The sequence below is a fragment of the Anabrus simplex genome, chromosome 7 (genome assembly GCF_040414725.1).
Source record: "Anabrus simplex isolate iqAnaSimp1 chromosome 7, ASM4041472v1, whole genome shotgun sequence".
Taxonomy (NCBI): Eukaryota; Metazoa; Arthropoda; class Insecta; order Orthoptera; family Tettigoniidae; genus Anabrus; species Anabrus simplex.
Genome location: NC_090271.1, coordinates 158,030,481 through 158,048,828, shown reverse-complemented (window position 1 = coordinate 158,048,828; position 18,348 = coordinate 158,030,481). Strand labels below are relative to the sequence as shown.

General features: G+C 39.3%; 1 protein-coding gene across 2 annotated transcripts in view; it reads right to left on the bottom strand.

Annotated features, from left to right (window-relative positions):
- The window catches only part of LOC136877391 (protein BTG1), a 40,315-nt gene that overhangs the window by 9,801 nt on the left and 12,166 nt on the right, over positions 1–18,348 (bottom strand). The gene's annotated exons all lie outside the window — the stretch shown is intronic.

Below are 18,348 nucleotides of genomic sequence, written 5' to 3'. Positions count from 1 at the left end.
ACGGAACGTGTTAAAGGGAGAAATACTAGTACGAAATACAAAGAAGCCATATGATATGTATAGAATGGCTGATTCATTTAGCTTTCTTAAATCATAAAAGAGACTATCATGGCACAAATAAATGGGCTGTGGGCTTATGTTGCCACACCATGTCACATACGTTGTAAATTCCTGGGAGGATTGCACCAAGGATGTGAAATTCCCAAACACCAAATACCAACGTGGAGATACTGGTATTGAATGGACAGAAAGTCTGTAAGTAGCGAAGTAATTCCTGCTTTAAGAAGCAAAACAACAACATTTTAACATTAAATGAATGTAGAGCTATTACCAGGCAAACAAAAAGACTGAAAGATGAGAACACAGTGGACTGAGAGCGATGAACGAAGCTCATCAAAAGAACCAACCACTAAAAAAGGGAAACGCGGTGTAGGGGGGCAACGCGTCCGCCTGTCACCCAGTGGCCCCAGGTTTGATTCCCGGCCAGGTCAGGAGGTTTTTAATTAGACCTACATACCATCTACAGTTTCTGAATTTTTATCCTGTGGTACTTTAATTGCATAAACTCATTTTTTTAGTATAAAAATGTGTTGAAACCTACCCTCTTTGAAAGAGGTTATGTTCTTTAACATAGATCTTTTACACAAATTCGTATAATTTCCGTTCTTTTAAAGTACCATCTGAAACATACTTTCTCTTTTGTGGTTTGAATGAGTGTTACCCTTCGCGGTGGTTTATTGTTTTATTACCCTTATTATGCGTCTGCACGGAGGGTAGGCACATCCGGCTATAACTGACTAATGGAAAGAAAAAATGGTTGCTTGCCACTGTATTGTAAAAATACAGTTGCTTGCTGTTGTATTGTGCGACAAGAAACGTTACTTCTGATTGTGGAAGTGTTGTGAACAATACAAGTTACTCTGAAATAGTGTTAAATGGATCACATTCGTCGTTATATAAAAATTCTCCAAAAATTTTCTGCAAGGTTTGTGGGGAATTAACTTTGAAATCAGAACGTCGATCAATTACAGACTGTAAAAAAAAAAGAAGCATATTACTTGTATTTTGGCTGTAAAGTAGGCGATCAAGATAAAAATTGTGCACCACGTGTTATGTAACGTGTTACGTGAAGTAAACAGAGTGATTGCAGGGGAAAATAAAAATATGTCTTTTGCTGTTCCAATGATTTGGTGACAGCCTACCAGTCATCTGGAAAAATATTACTTCTGTATTAGCAAAACAGAGGAATTTTCAAGGAAAACTAAAGGTAACATTGTGTATCCTAATCTGCCATCAGCCACAATTCCCTGTTACAACCAGGGTTCGATTCCAGAGAGGGAGAGTGAGAGCTGCTAGTTGACTGTTGAAGGGAGCAGACTTGTTTGAGCAGTGATGGGTATTTCCCTATCAGCTTGGCGAGCAGCAATCGAGACATGGGCAAGCAGGCAGGGGGCTGCAGAGTGCGTACTGGAATGCGGACCTGCAGGTGGCAGTTACGCGGGGAGTGTTGTATTGTTGGCACTCATTACCACATTACTTGTTATAGGAGGCTTAGAGTTAAACCCGGGCCCTGTTCAACCAGCTTCAGAAGAGGTAGTGAACGTGAAGTGTATGGGGTGTATGAGGACCTTAAGATCTGGTGCTAAGTGTAATACGTGTGGAATGTGGTTTCATATCAAGTGTGGTAAGCTACAGGCCCTGGACAGTGATAAGCAGGGCCCAGATTTCAATGACATGTCATCTTTTAATTGGTGCGTCATAGAAGTTGCTAAGTTATATACAAATCCTGTGTTGTATCTGTGTGGAACGACATTCAAATCTTACTCGTTCCGAGACCATACAGACAACCAGTTCATACCACAAAAATCGAGAACATAAGTAATTGAATACATATCATTTCGCCTAATTCAACCGTTTTTTCTTCTAAACTTCATATCTTTTCATTATAGATTCTTCACTATATATCCTTCAATAGTCAATCTACATTTAAAGCTACAGCCAACACGTAAGAATGTTCTCATTTAACCATCAGTATAAGAATTAATAACCACTCCAGCTAGCAAAGACCTACACGGCAACATTCAGTTATGAACTTTTTATCACTCTTTCAACAAAATTATGAAAACTGCGGACCCACTTCGTAAATAACGAGATTAATGGATTAATGGATCCAACAACTTTATCAACTACACAGCGCCATACTACAGTTTAATATCACAAGTTCTCAACAAGAAAGTTTCAATGTTATCTTAAGTAGTTACTAAGGTCCAGTAAACCCTTCTCTTCAACATGTAAATCAAGTTGCTTTTAGCCGAATTCCACTCGAACTTTGATATGGCAACTTTAGCCATAGACCTTGTTATTATGTGGATAAGGACTAGTTTATCTATTTTATAAAATATTTTAAATTATTAGTGTAATATCATACCAACTTCAACCTTTTCTTCGTAAACATTTTAAATGAAGTTTCAATTGTAAATTATTATTTAAGAACTCATAACGATTTCTCGCAATGTATAATACTCATTTCCAATCTTATATTCTCATTTTTATATTTTTTACCATGACAATCAAGATCCTGATTTTTATCTTTGAGGTATGAGTGTAAAAAGGCTGGTGATGCCCTTATAAAGGGCAAAACATGTCCCTTCAAATTTTAGTGTAATAAGATGTAAATCCTAACTTTGGAAACTCAATTGTATTGATTAGGTTGATTCTAATAAATTTTGATAATATCTTAAACTGATGTACATTTCAATACGGACCAAACATGAAATTTGTAACATGTAATGTTCAGCTGCGTTGCGATTTCTCTCAGTTTAATGTGCCGGTTCTGTCTAATGATCGCATTCACACTGTTGATCTTTGCACGGGTCCTGGACGTTGCGGGCCTGCCTTCGCGATGATTGTCCGTGATATCCGTGCGTCCGGCTTCAAATTGCTGACACCACTTTGCGATACCTTGCCGGGAAATGGCCCGCTCCCCATATACACCACTAATTTCACAACGAATGTCCGTGCAATTCTTCCTTTTTGCCCATAGGAATCGGATTGTCGCACGCACCTGATATCTGGAGTGAACGTCCAGTTGACGCGCCATTGCATTTGGCTCCTATTCACACAATACTAGACGAGACAACACGGTGACCTTCCTAACAGAAGTGTGGGCAGTGTCTATCCCTTTCTCCGCTGTGCCCACGTTTGCAACACGCAGCGCGTTAGTACAACTAACCTTTTGATCCAACTATGTAATAATAATAATAATAATAATAATAATAATAATAAATGGCTACCACATCCAAGGAAGGCGGCCGGTGTGCAAATTACCCACTCGGCACAGGGAGGTAGTGACTAAAAATAATGATACGGGACTCATTAAAGGCCCCGTACTTTTTTAAATGATGTAATTAGATTTTAAGCTGTATTATGTTACATAATTACATAGACTAGCAGTAATAAACAAACAAGTATTGGAAGGTGGGATTCTCCATTCAACCTAACCTTGATGCAAGTGTAATGGACTGGTATAACTTGGAAACAATTCTCTAAACCCATGGGTCATATTGGAAATATCGAGCTCGATTAGTACGTATTATTATTATTACTTGTGAGGTGTGGCTATGAAGTTCTTTACATCTATTAGTATTATTATTTACGTAGTTATGCACGGACTTTATTTTGTATATATTGTGGTCATATCATTTATTATTTTTGTATTGTATGATCTGTCTTGTGGAACAAAACATGAGAGGTTATGTCACGACACGTCTGCTGTATGTATATTAATATGACTTTAATTAATGTAAGAACACGTAATTAATAGTATACAATTTATTATTACCTGTAAATATGATGCATAAATCCAATGTAATGTTGTGCAACACAGGGTAGTAGTCCAGAACAACGTATCTTTGTTACTAGAGGTTTATACAACGTTCGATCCATTTGTGCATAGATTATTGGAGACTCAAAAAGATTCGAGAAAAATATGTTGGGTCATACTTTTCTAGAAGCCTGACCAGGCAGTGGTACATATGCATAAAAATGTAGAACACTCTACAAGTACAAGCAATAAGTAAAAGCATTTGCTTTCAGCAAATACTGGCAAGTAAAAGCATTTGCTTAAAATGATATGAATAACCTTTTGCTTGTGCTGATTAAAAAGTGCTGCAAGTTCTTCCAGCACATGCTGACTTCTTAGAATATTCTAACTAGCATTTACTAGTTGCGCAAAGCATGCTGGTTGCCAATAAGAGGTTAAGTTATTATAAAACCACGTGTTGACAGCCGTAATCATACGAGTTTTGCATTCAGTGTTACTGGTGTTTACAGCTAGTTTCCATTTCCTGCAGTACATATTCAGTGTTCTACGATGTCGGAGATATCAGAGACAGATGTAGAAATTGACGTAAATAATTACTTCATTTCAAAAATAATGATCAAATAGTTAGCAGTATTATTAAATCGCAAATTCCTTCAATGAAAGCAGCCAAATTACAAGCTGTTGAACAGTTACGTGACAGCTGTGAGAAGACTCTTGGGCGACAATTTACAGCAGATCAGGTGAAAAAAAAGGATACATAACATGAAGACTGACGTGAAAAAGAAGAGTGACCGTAACACTATAGGGAACAGAAGATACAACTGAAGAGGGGAGAAGCTTCAAAATTTTATGGAAGGACAAAACATCCAACATTCACTCGTGTACCAGGTATGTTTATTAAATAATTTTTTATTAACAATTTATGTCACACCGACACAGATAGGTCTCATGGCGACGATGGGATAGGAAAGGCCTAGGAGTGGGAAGGAAGCGGCCGTGGCCTTAATTAATTAATTGTGTGAAAATGGGAAACCATGGAAAACCATCGTCAGGGATGCCGAGAGTGGGGTTCGAGCCCACTATCTCACGGATGTAACCTAACAGCTGCGCAGCCCTTAACGCACGGCCAACTCGCCCGGTATTAAACTTTACTAGACTCACTGATGAAATACCGTATCACTCCGCAAACTGTGTAGTACTGTAATTAGAAAAAGAATTATTAGGCCTAACGTATTTCTTCTTTTATGAATCATTCATGTTGAGTTCATTTTATTAATCTGTGGATCAAGGTCAGTAATTCCATTCCATCGACATTTCTGGAGGATGAGCTGTAGGAGGAAGTAAGGAACACGAAGCTGATATTAATGATGACAGCATACCGCTACAGAGTACGACACTACCACTAAGAAAATACAAGAAAATAAAGTTAGCAGCAGAGACTTGAGGAGACGGAAAGACTTCCGATTATGGAACTTCAGAGACTGGTGTTATTGGAACAGCTTAGCTCGCATGCAACAGCTGGAAGTAGAAGAACGGAAACTAGCTTCAAACTTAAACTCAAATGAACAAACCTAAATACAGTTTGAATGATGTGTGGAATATAAAATCAGAGAGATAAATATTTGTATTCAACTGAGGCAAAATGATACAGTAGCACACAAGATGATGTGCATCACAAATAAATTTATAACAATGTAAGAGTTCATGGTGTGGGTTACTGTAGTCACGTCCTAGTTCGTGAACCATGGCCAACGGATGAGTGGCCTAGTAAGTGGTCCTGAGAGTCGGGATACCCGTTGCTATGGAATGGGAGTGGACACCTCGGACATATTCTGAGTCATGGCCCTCATTGTGTTCAAGCGGCTAGGACTATACTATCCACCGGTGGTCCATAACCCGTTAGAGGAGAGATCCTCAGTTGGACTATGTGTAAGTAGGGTAGTATCCTGCTTCATGAATTTACTGAGCTCAGAACATTTTAAGCAAGCCTCAGACCTATGGGAGTAACGGAGTCCCACTCCCATTTGACAGGCGAGGGACTCCTTGGAAACAACTTAGCGAACAAAATGGAATTCAATGGGGAGCTATCAATATTAATGGGGCTTATGGAAGAAAGAAAGTAGAACTGGCTGAGTCAGCAAAGAGGATGCATCTGGATGTGCTAGAAGTAAGTGATATTCAGGTAAGGGGAGATAACGAGGAAGAGAATGGAGATTATAAAGTGTACTTGACGGGTGATAGAAAGGGAAGGGCAAGAGTATGGGTAGGGATGTTTATCACGAACACCATTGCACGCAACATGTTTCTGTTAGGCATGTAAATGAGCGAATGATGTGGGTAGATTTGGCAGTTGGAGGAATCAGGACGAGAACTGTCTCAATGTATTCACCATGTGAGGGTGCAGATGAGGATGAAGTTGATAAGTTTTATGAAGCATTGAGTGACATCATGGTCAGGGTCAACAGCAAGGATAGAATAGTGCTAATGGGCGATTTCAATGCGAGAGTTGGAAATAGAACTGAAGGATACGAAAGGGTGATTGGTAAATGTGGGGAAGATATGGAAGCTAAAGGGAATGGGAAGCGTCTGCTGGACTTCTGTGCTAGTATGGGCTTAGCAGTTACGAATACATTCTTCAAGCATAAGGCTATTCACCGCTACACATGGGAGACTACGGGTACCAGATCCATAATAGACTATATCTTAACCGACTTCAAAGTCAGGAAATCCGTTAGGAATGTACAAGTTTTCCAGGGATTTTTCGATGATACAGACCACTATCTGATCTGTAGTGAACTAAATATCTCTAGGCCTAGGGTAGAGAAAGTGAAATCTGTCTGCAAACGAATAAAGGTAGAAAACCTCCTGGATGAGGAAATTAGACAGAAGTACATGGATATGATTAGTGAGAAGTTTCGAACAGTAGACAGTAAGCAGGTTCAGGATATAGAAAGAGAATGGGTGGCATACAGGGATGCTGTAATAGAAACAGCACGGGAATGCTTAGGAACAACTGTGTGTAAAGATGGGAAAAGGCAAACACCTTGGTGGAATGATGAAGTGAGAGCAGCTTGTAAATGTAAAAAGAAGGCTTATCAGAAATGGCTCCAAACAAGGGCCGAGGCGGACAGGGATTTGTACGTAGATGAAAGAAACAGAGCAAAACAAATAGTTGTTGAATCCAGAAAGAAGTCGTGGAAAGATTTGAGTAATAACCTGGAAAGGCTAGGTCAAGCAGCAGGGAAACATTTCTGGACAGTAATAAAGAATCTTAGGAAGGGAGGGAAAAAGGAAATAAACAGTGTTTTGAGTAATTCAGGTGAACTCCTAATTGATCCCAGGGAATCACTGGAGAGGTGGAGGGAATATTTTGAACATCTCAACATAAAAGGAAATCATCCTGGTGGTGTTGCAAACAGCCAAGCTCATGCGGAGGAGGAAAATGATGTTGGTGAAATTACGCTTGAGGAAGTGGAAAGGATGGTAAACAAACTTCATTGTCATAAAGCAGCAGGAACAGAAGAAATGAGACCTGAAATGGTGAAGTTTAGTGGGAAGGCAGGGATGAAATGACTGCATAGAATAGTAAGATTAGCATGGAGTGTTGGTAAGGTACCTTCAGGTTGGATAAAAGCAGTAATTGCACCTATCTATAAGCAAGGGAACAGGAAGGATTGCAACAACTATCGAGGTATCTCATTGATTAGTATACTAGGCAAAGTATTCACTGGCATCTTGGAAGGGAGGGTGCGATCAGTAGTTGAGAGAAAGTTGGATATAAACCAGTGTGGTTTCAGACCACAGAGGGCATGTCAGGATCAGATTTTCAGGACGCGCCAGGTAATTGAGAAATGCTTTGAGAGGAATAGGCAATTGTGTTTATGATTCGTAGATCTAGAGAAAGCATATGACAGGGTACAGAGGAAAAAGATGTTCGCCATACTGGGACTATGGAATTAAAGGTAGATTATTAAAATCAATCAAAGGCATTTATGTTGACAATTGGGCTTCTGTGAGACTTGATGGTAGAATGAGTTCTTGGTTCAGGGTACTTACAGGGGTTAGAGAAGGCTGTAATCTTTCACTTTTGCTGTTCGTAGTTTACATGGATCATCTGCTGAAAGATATAAAGTGGCAGGGAGGGATTCAGTTGGCCTATGCTGACAACCTGGTCTTAATGGCAGATTGTGCCGAAAGCCTGCAGTCTATCTTGGAACTTGAAAAGAGGTGCAATGAGTATGGTATGAAAATTAGCCTTTCAAAGACTAAATTGATGTAAGTACGTAAGAAATTCAACAGAACTGAATGTCAGATTGGGATATATAAAGCTAGAACAAGTCGATAATTTCAAGTATTTAGGTTGTGTGTTCTCCTAGGATGGAAATATAGTAACTGAGATCGAATCAAGATGTAGTAAAGCTAATGCAGTGAGCTCGCAGTTGCGATCTACAGTATTCTGTAAGAAGGAGTCAACTCCCAGACAAAACTAGCTTCACATCGGTCTGTTTTCAGACCAACTTTGCTTTACGGGAGCGAAAGCTGGGTGGACTCGGGATATCTTATTCATAAGTTAGAAATTACAGACATGAAAGAAGCGAGAATGATTGCTGGTACAAACAGGTGGGAACAATGGCAAGAGGGTACTCGGAATGAGGAGATAAAGGCTAATTTAGGAATGAACTCGATGGATGAAGCTGTACGCATAAACCGGCTTCGGTGGTAGGGTCATGTGAGGCGAATAGAGGATGACAGGTTACCCAGGAGAAGAATGCTCTGTTATGGAGGGTAAGAGAAGTAGAGGTAGACCAAGACGACGATGGTTAGACTCAGTTTCTAGTGATTTAAAGATAAGAGGTATAGAACTAAATGAGGCCACAGCACTAGTTGCAAATAGAGGATTGTGGCGACGTTTAGTAAATTCACAGAGGCTTGCAGACTGAAGGCTGAAAGGCATAACAGTCTTTAATTATAATGTATGTATGTATGTATGTATGTAAGTAAGCGTATAAGTTAAATGAAAAATAGGAGCCACACAACTGTTAAATTTCGTTGTCATTTCCAGATCACAGTCCTTCACTTTCATAATGAATTTACAGCACCTTGTTGAAACAAAATATTGCATGTCTGTTCATGTCATCATAATCATATTCTTGTTCACCCCCCATCATCATAGTTTTCTTCAGTATAAACATTATCAAAATTGTCCTCATCTCTTAAATGCTTAGAGACGTTACGCAGCACAAAGCAACAGATGATAATGCTCATAGGATATAAACTTAATGGTTTTGTTCCATACTCAATTGCGATCACAATAATAATTATTAAATTAATGTCGTAATGGTCCACCTTTTTCAATACTATAATATGCAATATTATTGAATTACATTACTAAACTAGGGACTAGTTTCAGGCTTGGCTGGCCATCTTCAGCCTTAATGTAATACATCCAATAACTAAATAAATGTATAAACACACAATTGACACAAAAACGAAGGTACAAATGTAAGACTTGTGCATTCTTATTGTTGGTTTTGAAAACTACTTTTACATCGTGCTTTTTAAAGATGTTGGTGACTTTGTAAATTTGTTCGTTGATCGTAAAGAAAGAAAGAAAGAAAGAAAGAAGGAAAGAAAGAAAGGGAGGAGTTGTTTTATCAATTTTCAAAGTGGTAGAGGGGGGGATATTTATATTTACTGATTATTTTTTCAATAAATAAACTGTTGTATCCATTAGATTTAGCTATATTACGAACGGTGTTCAACTCATTTTTGACATCTCTTTTAGACGTTGGAACAATGAAGGCTCGGTACACCATGCTGTTGTTGTACGCTGCTCATTTGTGAATTTGGGGGTGTGCAGAAACTTGACAGATAGTAGTGACTGTTTGGGTGGGTTTTCTAAAAATCTTATATCGTAAGTAGCTTAGGTGCCTCATAATAGTTAAGTCTAAAAAATTAATTTTCCGGTTCAATTTCGGATTCAATATTTTAACTCGAATCATAATCTTAATGACATTTCAAAAAAGCCAAATATCCTATTTTTAGAAACGTCAAACCAACAAGTCATAATTCACTTTTCCATAATATTCACACCACCTTTCCTCAGCAGCCTTCTCTTTTCCCACATCCTTCGGTCCCGCCTTAATCGCCCCCCCCCCCCTCTCCTTTCCCCGAACTCTCCCCTTGCCCCACCCCTTGCTTTTCCTTTGAATCTCACAACAATTAGTATGAGGAAAACAACAATACGCCACGCACCATATGCCGCAGCGAGAGGCAAGTCTCATATAACCTATGCCATTTGACTAACGCTTTCTCTCTCCTTCTATTCATTAATTTTATACAATTTTTTCTATCATTTATTCAGGTTAACTTCATGGACACCGCAATGAGTTGCAAATTAATACAAGCCACAAATTAAGAATGTGTCAGTTTTAACCATATCTTCATGTGCCGTCCTGACAATGTCCAACAGCATTTTAACAAGCACTACGGGAACATTTCATTCTATTTACGTTGGTTGATGAGGAAACCCCATCTAGCACTTCTGCGTCAGCTGGTGGTTATTTACAGTGGCATCGAGTGGCTTGCATACTGCTAACACCACTCAAGTAGATTTGGTGTTTGATAATCTGACTACAGAATCAACTTCACCAGTTCCCATTTTGCAATTTTTTTTTTGCTATTGGCTTTACGTCGCATCGACACAGATATGTCTTATGGCGACGATGGGACAGGAAAGGGCTAGGAGTGGGAAGGAAGCGGCCGTGGCCTTAATTAAGGTACAGCCCCAGCATTTGCCTGGTGTGAAAATGGGAAACCACGGAAAACCATCTTCAGGGCTGCCGACAGTGGGATTCGAACCTACTATCTCCCGAATACTGGATACTGGCCACACTTAAGCGACTGCAGCTATCGAGCTCGGTCATTTTGCAATTGAAATTGTAATGATTAGCAGTGACAGAACTAACAATTCTATGAATATTAATACAAGAAAGAGTCTGGATGATGAGCATACTCCAAATACTAAGAATTTAGAGCCTAATTTATTTTTCAGATTTTACATATAGTTCATCCCAGATTTTAAAACACGTTGAGTGCCAGACCGATTTTCATACTACTGCCGCCTAGTGCCATGAGCCAATAACATCGAGTTACTCCCTGGTGCCAAAACGTTCACAGGCTTAACCAAGCAAATGATCGCTGAAACGAGGATGTATTTATGATTTATTAGGCCTAGGTTAACTTATTATGTATATTAGGTAAAATATTGCAACCCCATATGGGGTCCCATTGGTCTTTACGAACTGTACACATACCCCCATATAGGTTCATACTTATACAGTAGCTACTGTCCCAACGCTCGGTCATACTTACCTTTTCCTTTGAAGGGACGCATTATATGCCGTTGATTATGAGAGATGTGTTAGCTTGTTCATACTGGAGCCGTAAAAATGGACGATCCCCGATTTTTGGTCAGGAAATGTTTGTAAATGACGATCTTCCGATTTTAGGTTAGGAAATTTTCATATAGAATGTAGTTATATAAAGTAGTGAAAATCATGTGAATTTGGTAAATTAAGATGTAACAGAATAACATTATAATAAGAATTAGTAGTTACGGAATACTGAACAAGTATATAATTTTGTTTGTATAACTTTTAATTTGAGTAAGAGAACCTAGCAGCGATGATTGTGCAACATGGGAAACCAGTGACTATATCACTGAAGACGGTCATAATTGTTGTAACAGCTGGCTTGGAAACCCGGAGTACAGTGTGGATGTGTATGCTGAAGACTGTAGTTCATCAATGTGGATGAACGTGCGAAATCGCTATTTTCTCTGTACTGGGATCAAAATCACTAACTATACACTTCGTCTACATCATCGTTGTCCGACTTGTTCGATATATCGTCCAGGCTATCTGCACCAAGTCTTTTACTGGTCGATTTACTCATAACGACTTAAAAAAGAAAAGGAAACTCACAGCACTGCACACTTACATAAACAATCCATGCGCGAGATAGACAATGACGTTGTCATCCTACAAAGCACTCTTGGCGCACCCATATGGGGCCGCGCCAAAACAGGAATTGAGGATGGACTATGCACGTACTTAAATAGACGACCAGCAGATGGCAGAAAGAGACTTTATATAGCTTCGAAACACATACTTACTGCGCACCCAAATGGGTTTGCACAGTTCTCAATTTAGAACAAACGTACAACCCCATATGGGGACATGAAATTCATAAACTTGACTACTCTCACGTACCCAAATGGGGTCGCTTGGCACTCAACGTGTTAATTATGTGATTGTACATTAGTTTTTATGTTAACTGTGTGTTTGTACATTTTGTTTAGTTATCAGATGTATTACATTAAGGCTGAAGATGGCCAGCCAAGGCTAAAACTAGTCCCTAGTTTAGTAATGTAATTCAATAATATTGCATATTATTGTATTGAAAAATAATTAAGACTTTAATTTAATAATTATTATTGAGATGATAATGCGTAAAATTTTCTGTAGAGAGATTCTGACTGTTTGCTAGTAGAGGGAAACATCTGTTTGAGCATGCACACAATTGTAATTTTCTTCTTGTAGATTTTGAGGGTTTCAGTAAGGAGTTAGCAGCCAAGGTACAAGCCTGTAACCTGAATCACCCAACAGTATTGCAGCTACCGCGTGCTCTCGCAATCCTTCACACACACGTGAATTCCTAAATATGCGACTGTCGTGAATAGAATCAAGCCAGCTAGCATCAACACCTGTAAAAAGTTTGGTTGAATTGCAGGCTGCTTATAAATTGATAGAAGCAAAATTTTTGCAGTTGATGTATTCATCGCCATGTGGTCGTGGCTTTAAAATTCGTACATGTGAACAGTCAAGAGCACCGATTACACAAGGAAAATTGAAGCATCACTGCCATTCGTCTCCAGGTATACTGATTTCTAGTGGCCGTGACGGAAATTTTATCCAGTGATGTGCTTTCTAAAAAAAATTTCTCGCTGATGAAATCAATGGTTCTACTAACAGTACTTTGATGCACTTCCGTCCGGCTCCATGGCTAAATGGTTAGTGTGCTGGCCTTTGGTCACAGGGGTCCCGGGTTCGATTCCTGGCAGGGTCGGGAATTTTAACCTTAATTGGTTAATTTCGCTGGCACGGGGCTGGGTATATGTGTCGTCTTCATTATCATTTCATCCTCATCACGACGCACAGGTTGCCTACGGGAGTCACATCAAAAAACCTGCATCTGGCGAGCCGAACTTGTCCTCGGACACTCCCGGCACTAAAAGCCATGTGCCATTTCATTTCATTGATGCACTCGTGTACCTTCTCCTATCCCAACTTGGAAACCCGGATCGCCAATAAAACGACGAAATATCTGCACTCTTCCTTTGGATGTTAACGCACCACCACACATCTCGTCACTTTCTCCCAAGAAAGAGCTCAAAATTAATTCAACAGTTTCTTCGTTAAATGTTTACAAATGTTTATATACACGTTCATCACTATGGGACTATACAGTTTCCTGCGTCGGATATTCACAATTTGCACAATTAAATCAACCAGAAGACAACACTAAGTCGTCACAGAACAAACTTCAAGCTAACTGAGACTAGCTTGGTAAATCTTAAGGAAATGGTTGCATAGTACTAGCACATGCTAAGTTTTATTCATGTAGAATTCATCATTTGCTAGAAAATTATGCAAACGCTTGCTAGCAAGTAAATACAGTAAGTAAAGCAACTGCTAGATTATTTTATTCATACTTATTCCAGCATATGCTTACAAAGGAGGTAGCAAAAGCATTTGCTAGACTTTATGCATACGTCCCAATGTACATAAAGAGGAAGTCTTGGGAGACGGTGTACAGTTGCTAGTGAAAGTCGTTAGACAAGTGAACTCATGTTGCAATTTGTTGTGTTGGTAATCAGTTGACATGCTAATGTAGCAGTCAAATGTTTGTCAAAATGGTGGTTCATTAATGTGTGTGTAATGTGTATATAATTTGTAAATAAAATAGTGTACACAATTGACAGCATCCTGTGTGTGCGTCTTTGTGGTTAAGATAACCTTAGTTGAGTTGATGCCAATACAGGACAAAAAATGAGATTTATAAGTTGTAAATCACAACAAGCGAACAGAGCGGAACAAAGAATTTGCAGAGCAAAGCATGTCGATACCTAAGATTCACATGGAAGAACTGTTATACCAACTTTAAATTCAATTCCAATGATGACACAAAATCGTAAAATGACATATTCCATCCGTAAAAATATAAATGCTGCAATTTCCGTAAATTTTACGGATAAACTGTAAGAGTTGGCAGGTATGCTGTATTATTAAATATTAACAAGAAAGAAACTCATAATAATAATAATAATAATAATAATAATAAGCTAATTCACTAGCGTGGAACGAACACCCCCCCCAGTCTTCATAAGCATCAATTCGTTTTTTTCAGGTTTCTGTTCAATAATCAGCACAGTTCAACACATTTTGTACGCATTAGCACATATAATTGAATCGCATGCAATCTAAGGATGAACAAATCAAGAACATGTCTTTAAACCACTGTTTATTATTTTCACTGTCATGGTCCACAGCTTGTCGTAGAGTTCCAGTTAAGTCAATAAGTCTATAAACATTAAAAACAACTTCCATAGATAGAGTTGCCCCAATTAAATGTACCAGCTTCTTGTAAGACATTCATCACACAGTAGTAAACAGTGAGCTATTCACACGAGTTGGATGTTAGTTAAATGAGCGGCGACTAAATGATGCAATGGCCGTTCCGCTGTTAAGACTTCACCCCTTTCAAAAGGTAATAGCAATAGAGCACAAATGTGCACAGTAAACTACATTTTGAGATCAATCTTCTTTATAAAATTGTGTAAGGGACTTAAACCTCATCTCAAATAACTTGGAAGATAACGTAAACAAGAAAACTATCTTCATAAAGTAGTTTTGCAAGTGTTCTCTTACTTTTTTCCAACCAACTAGCAAATTTCCGATCTCATTGTTGATGGCTTCCATTATGCAGTATCCTGATTTGACAGGTCTGTAGATTTTGCATCACTATTAAGAGATTCTAGTTTAGAAAAAGTAAATGATTATATTTGAGCAATATAATAAAAATATTATAACACTTATAGAATACTTTCGTATCCTTTATTATGTTCTTTGTGATCACTTGTAACTAAATATGTAAAATAAATGACCTTGTACTAAAATACGGGAACTACACTCGTGTTCATAGAAAACAGAACACCATGACAGACTGGAGATAGGAAGTTCATACTCACAGGAGATGTTCATTAGTATGTTCTGCAAAAACTATTAGCATTTTATTCACCTAGGTTCAGCATGTGTCCTGTTGCCTAGTGGACACTGGTCCTCCATGGGCACTGATGTTCCATGCGTGATGGCATCAATGCATATAAGGAGCGAATGGCATTCTGGGGTATAGCCATCCTGCTGCATTCACCTGGTTCCACAGTTTATTGGTAGTTGGCATTGGGTCACAGCGCAGCACCCGTCGTTTCACCATAACCCACACATTTTAAATTGGCGACAAGTCCGGTGATCAGACGGGCCAGGGCAACAGTCAGACATCCTGTTATAACAAGAAGGCACGTGTCCGTGCAATGTCCTGTTGAAAAATGGTATCTGGGGTGTAGTGCAGAAAGGGTATGGCTACGAGTCGCAGGATGTCATTCACATAGGTCAGACTGGTCACAGTGCCCTGGACACGCACCAACTGTGATTTGTGGTTGTACCCAATAGTGCCCCAGACCATAAGGCCTTGAGCTGTCTGCGGCAAACCAAAATGCGGTCATCATTTTCAAACAAACGGAACCTAAATTCGTCCAAAAACACTACCTGCTGCCATTCCTGTCCCCAGTGGCGTCTTTCTATACACCATTGCAGTCTGGCATGTTTATGCACATTAGTCAAATGTAGGCAGAGAAGCGGAATGGCAATGGACTGTCACTCCTGACAGTGTACGATGTGTTACACTGTTCCACTGTTGTGCTAGAGCCGAGGAGGACACAGATCTGTCTCGCAATGCCATTCAAATGAGGTGTCTATCTTCTCGGGGGAGGTGGGGTCTGGGTGATGCGACCAGGCCCATCTTACATAAAATCAGCTTCATGGTCCGTATCGCACTTCAATAGATTCACAATTAAGTATTTATTTATTTTCCACCTAGTCGATACAATGATTGCTTAAGGCAATTTTTAATGGTCAAAAGTGGTACATGTTTCGTATATTATCAACATCTTCAGCAACATAACACTGTTTAGATGAAAAATATATAAAATTGACAAAGTAATGCTTTAGAGGAAGTGTCCTTAAAATTAACATAAGATTGACAAGATTAATTTTAAGGACACTTCCTCTAAAGCATTACTTTGTCAATTTTATATATTTTTCATCTAAACAGTGTTATGTTGCTGAAGATGTTGATAATATACGAAACATGTACCACTTTTGACCATTAAAAATTGCCTTAAGCATTCATTGTATCGACTAGGTGGAAAATAAATAAATACTTAATTGTGAATCCAGACCCATCTTGTCGTGTTCTACTGCCTTCTGTGAACCATTCTGTACACACCTGTTGCACTGCCGACATACTTCGTCCCACACGAGCAGCAATTTCCTCGGTGGATGCATCGCGTTCTCCCATGCCTATAATGTGCTCTCTTTCAAACTCTCATTTGGCGGTACGATTCTCGCATACATCTGTGAGGCATCCTGCATTTCTGCTCAAGTCACACTGATCCATTACCTTTGGTTTATAGTGACAATGAGAGCCACAGGCACATTTTACCAGTTGGTGGTGGTGCGCCGAGATACTGATATACCTTGAACCTGAGGGCCGGCATGGTTCAAATGCTAATCATTTGTTCAGAACATACTAATGCACATGTCCTGTGAATATGAACTTCCTATCTCTAGCCTGTCAAGGTGTTCTCGTATTTATGAACATGAGTGTACAATGCACATGGTAAGCTCTTGAGCAGCACTTCAGATCCAATGGAAAAGTTTATAATGCACATATTCGTGGAACTAGTAAACTGTCACCTGATTTAATCTGCTTAATAAAATTATTATTTTAGTCATCAATGAGCAAGGTTACTCTGCTTTATTCTTTAAAAGGCTGTGGACCTACTTCTGGGATGTGTTTTTTAATGGCAGTATGGTAAAAAAGTTTTTGAATAAATGGCAAGACACAGCTGATGAATGCCCTTCCTGATGCCAACCTCAGTTGAGGAGCAAATAAAGATTTAAAGAACGATGATAAATGAGCCATTATTATTATTATTAAATTATTGTTATGTGCTCACGCAACTGCCAGCATAAAAGTTTATATTTGTGACTGCCTACAGTCACAATAACAATCCCCTCTTTAAAAAAAATAAGTCATAGATTTTATAAACAATAATACGAGGACGGTTTGAAAAGTTCTCGGAATCACCACTAGATGTCAGTACTAGAGCAACAAGGTTCCCGCGCAATAATCACACATCCTTCGTGAGTGAACACGTGGCGCGTCAGTGCTCTAGCTGCAGGAGTGTGGTAGTGACGACTCTTTGTTGTTGTTCGCGCGTAGTGATTTGTGACAATGGAAAAAACTGAGATTCGATTAAATACTTTGTAAAGAAAGGTACGAAAGCAAAGGAAATTCATGCCGACTTTCAGAACACACTAGGGGACTCTGCTCCTTCATTTTCAACTGTTGCCAAGTGGACCAGCGAGATTAAATTTGGTCGGTAGAGCTTGGATGATGATCCGCGTAGTGGACGGCCATAAAGTGTTACGACCCCAGAATTTATCGCAAAAGTGCATAAAATTGTCAACTGAAAGTACGGGAGATTGCTGAAGCTGTAGGGATGTCTTCTGAATGGGTATATTACATTTTAACCGAAGAATTGGGTATGAAAAAATTATCTGCAAGATGGGTGCCGCAGCTCTCGACATTGGACAATAAACGCACCAGATTGGAAATGTCCGAACAAAGTCAGGCCCGTTTTCAGTGCAACCAACAAGATTTTTTGCGCCGGTTTGTGACTACAGATGAAACTTCGGTCCACTACTACACCCCAGAGACAAAACAGCAGTCAAAGCAGTGGAAACATGCTGATTCACCACCACCTAAGAAAGCAAAGGCAGTGCATTTGGCCGGAAAGATCATGGCCTCAGTTTTCTGGGATGCTAAAGGCATTCTGCTGATAGATTATCTTCCTACTGGCCAAACAATTACGGGGCAATACTATGCAAACCTCCTAGACCAACTACAGGATAGATACGCGAAACAAGGCCTGGTTTGGCAAGGAAAAAGGTAATCTTTTATCAGGACAACGCTCCGCCGCACACAAGTGTTATTGCCATGGCAAAACTTCATGAACTGGGGTACGAATTGTTGCCACATCTACCTTATTCACCTGATTTGGCACCATCAGACTTTCATCTATTCCCCAAGCTGAAAATTTTCCTTTTCCACAAGGGAAG